The sequence below is a fragment of the Perca flavescens genome, chromosome 8 (assembly GCF_004354835.1).
Source record: "Perca flavescens isolate YP-PL-M2 chromosome 8, PFLA_1.0, whole genome shotgun sequence".
In the NCBI taxonomy this organism is placed as follows: Eukaryota; Metazoa; Chordata; class Actinopteri; order Perciformes; family Percidae; genus Perca; species Perca flavescens.
The window spans coordinates 33008106-33016327 of NC_041338.1; positions in this window are offsets into that span (position 1 = coordinate 33008106).

Sequence of the window (8222 nt, forward strand, 5' to 3'; positions counted from 1 at the left end):
GTCCCCTGAATACACTGTGAAAAAGCCCGGTCTCGGGAGACAACACAGGGGGCGTAAACGTCAAACAAACACTAGGGGCACAGGCTGTGCACCAAAATATAACAAACCAGGTACAGCTCACGTTACTCAATCAACTCTGCTCACTCGGCTCACTGTTGAGGCCAAATGTGAGCGTTTGTTTAGTTCACTGGGAAGAGTTGAAAAGGACAACATTGAAACGTCTTCCAGCACCTTTTAGCCAAGTCCAGTTGCCCTTGATTCTTTAACCTTCCTTGGATAACTACTTTTATATTTATTTATTCACTTTATTTATTATATATACACTTTTGCTGATGTTTGCACTGAGGGGACTGCATCCAATGGAATTGTCCATTGTCACCCCAGACACAAACCGTTTGAACCCCTCCCCTTCTGGCAGGAGGCTGCGGCCCATCAGAACCAAAACCTCCCGCCATAAAAACAGTTTCGTCCATCAACAAGGCCCCGCACCCCCATTGACTCTGACTCTTAACCCCCCCCCCCCATCATCCCTAGTCACTACACTTTGCACTAACCTTCATCCTGGACTATACATCTGCCCATTGCACATTCTATATATTTATTTGTGTTCTGTACTCAACCCATTTAGCATCCTATGTCTTATAATAAACAGATATTTTATATATATTTGATTCTGTTTCTGTATTGATTGTTTATGTCTTATAAATGTTGAACATGTTTGTTTGTGTATGTATGCACCTATCACCAAGGCAAATTCCACGTATACAGGGTAACTCCTGTGGCTATAAACTCCTTCCTGCTTCTGACAATAAAGACTATTCTCTTTATCACCTGGATGACTGAGAACATTCACAGACATACAACTGTATAGCCTGGAAATCCAGACCCAAATCCCAAAGATTAAGGGGTCTGGCACTGAGTAATGAAAATGGCCCAACTCAAGGGGCGGCACCAACCATGCATTTGACAATCTCACTGCACACAATTGGATAACACTACGACCAATCACAACAATACACGGGGTGACGTATCCAGAGCCCCATACGCTTAGCTACCAGAGGAGCTAACTGGTAGATTAAATTCTTAGCTACCAGCGGAGCTAATCGGTACATTAAACTCTTAGCTACCAGCGGAGCTAACTGGTAGATTAAACGCTAAGCTACCAGTGGAGCTAACTGGTAGATTAAACTCTTAGCTACCATAGGAGCTAACTGGTAGATTAAACTCTTAGCTACCAGCGGATCTAACTGGTAGATTAAATTTTTAGCTACCAGCAGAGCTAACTGGTAGATTAAACTCTTAGCTACCAGCAGAGCTAACTGGTAGATTAAACTCTTAGCTACCAGCAGAGCTAACTGGTAGATTAAACGCTTAGCTACCAGTGGAGCTAACTGGTAGATTAAACTCTTAGCTACCAGCAGAGCTAACTGGTAGATTAAACTCTTAGCTACCAGCGGAGCTAACTGGTAGATTAAACGCTTAGCTATCAGCGGAGCTAACTAGTAGATTAAACTCTTAGCTACCAGCGGAGCTAACTGGTAGTTTAAACTTTTAGCTACCAGAGGAGCTAACTGGTAGATTAAACTCTTAGCTACCAGTGGAGCTAACCGGTAAATTAAACGCTTAGCTATCAGCGGAGCTAACTGGTAGATTAAACTCTTAGCTACCAGAGGAGCTAACTGGTAGATTAAACTCTTAGCTACCAGCGGAGCTAACTGGTAGATTAAACTCTTAGCTACCAGAGGAGCTAACTGGTAGATTAAACTCTTAGCTACCAGCGGAGCTAACTGGTAGATTAAACTCTTAGCTACCAGTGGAGCTAACTGGTAGATTAAACTCTTAGCTACCAGCAGAGCTAACCGGTAAATTAAACTCTTGCTGTATCCGGTCAGCAAAACAGCAAAAACGTCCTTCTTACAAAGGAACGATTGGAGCGCTGTCTTCTGTTCCTCTTTTAGATAAACAGCCAAGTCTAACCCGTTCATTGTAGCGGCCAAAGCCGTTTCAAACAACTGCCGTTCATCCGTGGCCATCTTGCAATGTTTACTAATGACTTTGACGTCGCAGCGCTGTCGTCATCTGTTTAGCTCGCCTCTGGCCCGCCTATATCAGATACACCGATGTGATTGGTGCAGCTCGGCTACTGGGGCATAGTTAATGAGCATCATTACTGAATGCCAGAGTGACTCGCTGAGCAAATTCCAATTGTGCTCTCGCGAGAACTATAATAAACTATATTCCATGGTAACAACTGTATGGTTCATACAAAAAAAGTATGGTTCATCCAAAAAATTGGATTTTGTTTTTAACTACGTACTTACAGAAATATTAAAGGTTCCCATATTTTGCAGTTGCTTTAGTTAAAAATATAAACATCTCTCGCAACAGGAGGCTAAAAATAGTGCTTAGAGTGATAGAGGTTACTCTGATTCCCTGAGGGAAACGGTACTGCTGGTTCTCCTCCGCTCCTTCCTTTTAAGTCAATCAGGTGTATGAATGGGTGTAAATGAGTCTATATGATTCAGATTCAGAGTGTGTTGGCAGGATCTCAGAGCTCAGCTGCTGATTTAACTCAGTCAGTCAGAAACGGCCGCCGCTGTCGGTCAGCCTGAATCTTGGAACATCAGTTTGCCTTTCAGGAAACGAGCTGAGCTCATAGGAACTCATTAGTTTCCAGGTGACTGTGTTATATATATATTTTATTTTTTATCAAAGTCTTGGTACTAATGATACAGAGATCATCTTTAATATGTTAAACTCACATCACTGCACTGTTCAAACATACATCTCTGGTCAACGCAAGGTTTAAAGCGATGCTTTTGCACAAGTCTTTGTGAAAGAAACTCTGTTTTACACCGACATCAATTAAATCAACTAATCGATTAGTTGACAAAATCATATGAAATCATATGTATATATATATATATATATATATACACAGATTCATAAAGTATAGAAATTAAGTGGCATCTGATTGAGTTCAGTTATTAAAGGAAATAGTGGTTTTTATATCTGAAATGCATCTGAAATTGTCTGAAATAATAGTTTTTCAGTCCAAAAGTATCAAATTTAATAACAAATATAAAGGGATTTCACCTAGAAAAGTATTTGTTTTGTTTTTTTAACATTTAGAACATCATGTAGGAACATAACATGTATACAGTTAAGCAAATAAATAAATGAAATGTGATATTTTTTTAAATCCTCTAAAGATTGTACAGAGTCTGGTTGGTGCAGTCACAAATATCTTGCAAGTGGGGTGGGGAAATTTGGATTTGTGACGTCAGTGTTTCTAAAATTAGCGCAGTGCTGTGAAGGAAACTAACTTTGATACCTTTTAATAACCCTGTTATCCTTTTTTTATGAATAAAAATGTGATGAAATAGCGATAAATGCCAGTTTTGTGTTTGTATAAACGACTAAATCTGGTCAAAGTTTCCTTTACAGTGCTGCTTAGTCCGCCAGTATGTTCAAACTGCTTTCACATGTTTTATCACTGGGATCGACTGCCCTAATTTGCTTAAGGATCCAACAGATGCTTCATCAACCTCTTTCTCCTCGTCCTCCATCTCATCCCTCCATCCTGACCCTCCTGCCTGTGGCTGAGAGCAGAAGGAGCTGAGAGTAGAAGAGAGGGAGGATCATTGCTGTTATGTACTGTACTTCCTTTTTGACAACAGCTGCAATGTGAGCGTCATTGTTCACTTTTAGTTCTTAGTAGAGCCTGAACTTTAAAGGGATAGTTCAGATGTTTTCAAGTGTGGCTGTATGAGCTACGTCTCCATAGTCAGTGTGTTACCTACAGTAGATGGCGGTGGGCACGCCCCCAGTTTGGAGAAGCAGGCAGAAGTACCGACACGGAAGCTTAGCAACGTCCTGCTGTGGACGGGGGCAGCAGATAAATGTATTTTAGCTACGTAAAAAAAAAATCTATATCAGTTTAATTGTATGCTATATTTAGAATCTTTAACCCCCCCATTTTTTTCTTGCTGTCAGGCAGCCCATTACGACGGGGAAGGTCGTTGTGTCCATCTACGCCCTTTCAATGCCACCAGACTCCTTTGACAAAAACATCATTCATCGTCATTTTACCTCGCAGAACACAGGAGTTGCTGCTCTACTGCTGCCCCGATTGGTTATTTTGTTTGTGTTATTGTGTGATTTTGGTGTTTTAAGGGTTAGGAGCTAACAAAACTAACAATAAAAAAAAAAAAATTATTTGACGAGGCAGCGGTCGCCCGGCAACTCTCAATTCAATTCAATTTTATTTTATTTCAAGTGCAATATCACCATAAAACATCGTCTCAAAACGCTGTACAACAGGGAATTGAGTAAAAGTCAGCATTAAAAATACAAAAATATACATTCAAATCATTGCGGATATATAGGTACATAAAAGTGAAACAAAAAGTGGTACAAGGGTAAAAACAAGTCATGTGATGGTCCATAACTTTTGGGGAAAATTCTTTTTCTGAGTTTTGATTTAAAAGTAGTGATAACCACCTGAGAACCAAGGACATTTTTTTCCCCTAATCATATTTTTTGTGATTCCATACCTGTTTAAGGTTAAAAAAAAAAAACATCCTACAATTTAATTTTTTTTAATTTTTATTTATTTAAAGAATGTCCACATGTAGTGGACAACAGGATCATTTGAGTACGAAAACAGACAGATTTGGTAGATGTGGAGTCATTATTTACATGAAGATAGTCCTGAAGTCCACTATAATTGACATTCATAAAATGGCAAATTTTTCAAAAGATACATAATGTAGTTTCTATCAGAACTCAATATATGATTCCTAACACCTTAATGAACAAGAAAATATATGATTATCATTGTAACAAAACCATAGACAAACAATATTTGACTCATATTTTATCTTTCCATAAAATGTGCTTGTTCCTATGCTGTACGAAAACAGACAAAATATATATGTCCACATATACAGTGGACATAAGTCAATGGGCTGGGTCTCAGGAGGATAGAGCTGGCTTCTCTGACATACAACAGAAGGTTATTCCTGAGGTGCTCGATAAGAAAAGGCACGGTGGCCTGCTGATATCTTTTGGACCCTTTAGAAATTTCTAAAAGACTGGTACCCAGGGAGCGGAGTGGTTGTGCGGGGGTATAGGGGTTCGGCTAGGTATGGCCGTGCAAGGCTCGTGTTCTTAGAGGGAAAATGACAAACCTACCCATGGGAAGGGAAGAGGTGAAAACTCTGAAGTGTTACACTGATATAAATAAGACAAACTTATTTTTCGTATAGAAAAACCAGGGGTGTCAGACTGGGGGGTGGAAAGGGGACTGAGTAGCCAGGGCCCCAAAAGATGCTAGAATGCAGTGGTGTAGTCTGCGTGATACGCAGGTATACACAGTATACCCACTAAGAAAGCTCACTTAAAGATGCCCAATGATACGCAACAACATACTTTCCATTATATTTTTGATATATTTTGAATTGTCGTCTGTGTTTTTCTTCTTCATATAGGCTAAATAAAGGTATTTACACTGTAAATTGGTGCATAAAAGTGTATAATCAATACAAGAAATGAAGTCGTTGATGCTTAAAACTTCCCTAGGGGAGGAAACCCAGATCCCCCCACTATGATATGCCGCCCCCTCCCCCCAAAGGCAGATTCTGGCCAATATATTTATATACAGTACCCACTACAATACATTAGACTACACCACTGCTAGAATGAATAGCTGTGGATGTGGGGAGTGGCCCATAGAGAATGCCTTTCTAAATGGACCAGAATTTTGTGCCAAGCCACTGAGAGAAAAACCAATCAAATTAGTGTTAGTTCATTAACAGAATTAGTTCATGAAGTTTTGTTCCAGGAGCTGAAACGAAAGCCTCCTGGAGGTTTCACTGTTTGAAATTGAATATGCGTATGTGTTCAGGATGATGATGGCAGCGTTCATCAGAGAAACCTCACTCAAGATAATGAAAACAAAGAGTTTTCTTCTGTGAATCGTTTGGACGACGTGAGGCTGTCAGAAAACAGATGACCACACCGCGCCGTTTCATTTCACTGAACAGGTTTTAATTTGTGGCGTCTGTAAATGTTGTCAAAGGACTTCTGGAACGCCCTCACACATCTCAGTGGGATAGAGGGTAAATCAGCGGCATAACAAGAACTTCAATTAAATGAAATGTTCTTCATGACACACGTCCAACAACCTGTGAGACGTAGGACAAAACTCCAAATGAGTCTTCTATTTTGGTAGAAACGTGTGTGTAAAGCACAGGAAGCCGTTGCTATATTTGTTTTTGTTATCAATAAATCTATTTCCCATCACTTAAATTATGTTTTTCCTTCCCGAGTGTCTTCGTTTTACCAACATGTGTGCAGCTCCTCTATTTCTGCTGTTGCATTGTGGGACAACAGGACAACCCCTGGAGCCTCATCAAGGACCACTGTAGCCCGTTGGAGCCCTAGAAACTTCTCAAGGATACCTGTAACCGCCTGTGGACGCCTTGAACCTGAAGCCTCTTTAAAAAGGTTCAGCTCAGTTCCCTTATTTCAGACCGATCTCAATAAGTGGCGTATGTATGACACACCAATTCGTATGCCAGTATTGGCGTGTTATAAAGAAGCATAATCGCTTTTTAGCGTGTTTATCAATGCCGTTTGGCCTCCCTTGACTTACATTACCTTGCGATTGTGTGTCAATTTATGAAAGGCCGAAAATCCGCAACAGGGGGCCTGGGAACCGATGGGTCGCTGGTTCAAGTCTCCGTATGGACAAAGTGTGAACTGTGGACTGTTGGCTGGAGAGGTGCCAGTTCACCTCCATGGCACCAAACCCTCAACTTTAATGCGCCTTTAATGGGCAGCCCCTCACTCTGACATCTCTCCATTAGTGCATGTTTAAGGTCCTGTTTGTGCATGTGTGTATTTAGGGCCTGTGTGTAATGTGTGATATATATCAACAGGGTGTAAAAATGCCATTTCCCCACTGGGGATCAATAAAGTATCTCTTATTCTTAAAGGTCCCATGACATGGTGCTCTTTGGATGCTTTTATATAGACCTTAGTGGTTCCCTAATACTGTATCTGAAGTCTCTTTTATATAGACCTTAGTGGTCCCCTAATACTGTATCTGAAGTCTCTTTTATATAGGCCTCAGTGGTCCCCTAATACTGTATCTGAAGTCTCTTTTATATAGGCCTCAGTGGTCCCCTAATACTGTATCTGAAGTCTCTTTTATATAGACCTTAGTGGTCCCCTAATACTGTATCTGAAGTCTCTTTTATATAGACCTTAGTGGTCCCCTAATACTGTATCTGAAGTCTCTTTCCCAAAATTCAGCCTTGGTGCAGAATTACAGCCACTAGAGCCAGTCCCACAATGAGCTTTCCTTAGGATGTGCCATTTCTGTGTCTGTAGCTATTGAGGAGGAGAGGGGGGGGGGGAGGTCTTTAAGGACCCCTGGAACCTCTAATAATGTTATTAGCATTCTGGTCTTCTTTATTAACTGCCTCTATTCATGTGTGCCTACAGTATTTGTGTCTTGAACTTTGCCCTTTTTACTGTGAGAAGTTCTCTGCTGCCACTTGCTGGTCATTTTTAAACAACAAAAAACAAAACTGTATTTCCATTTTTCTTTTTAATATTTTATATGTGCAAATTTGTTATAGACCACAGGCATGGTACTGGGATAGACAAGTACTGAGATTTTTAATGTTGTGTGCACAAGATACAAAAAATATTATCTGTCAGGACTTTGCACTTCTGTAATTTATCACTTTTTCAGAAACAGGAGGATGCTCCGTTCTATCAACATCCTGAACCGGAGCACTGCCGAGTCTAAAACTTAGTGAAGGAGCAGCAGAGGACATGAAGAGTTTTAAAATACAGACAGTAATCAAACATGCAGCTGCAAGTAAACAAAGTAACAGACAGAGAAGGAAACAGTTTCTGAATCAAAACAAGAAACTTTGAAATAAGTTAAACCGATGAAACTAAAGAATCAGCATCTGCTCGGCGTTTATCTGTGTTTTAAAAGGTGCACTATGAGTTCCTGCATGGTTTCAGCGCAATTTCATTTTTATCTGAAATCGTAGGCATCTCTCCTTGATGCGCTAACTGCCTGTCCCCTGAATGCACTAATGGCGTAAACGTCAAACAAACACTAGGGGCACAGGCTGTGCACCAAAATACAACAAACCACATTCCAGCCAATCACTGACAAGATGGTTGGGGTTAGTGAC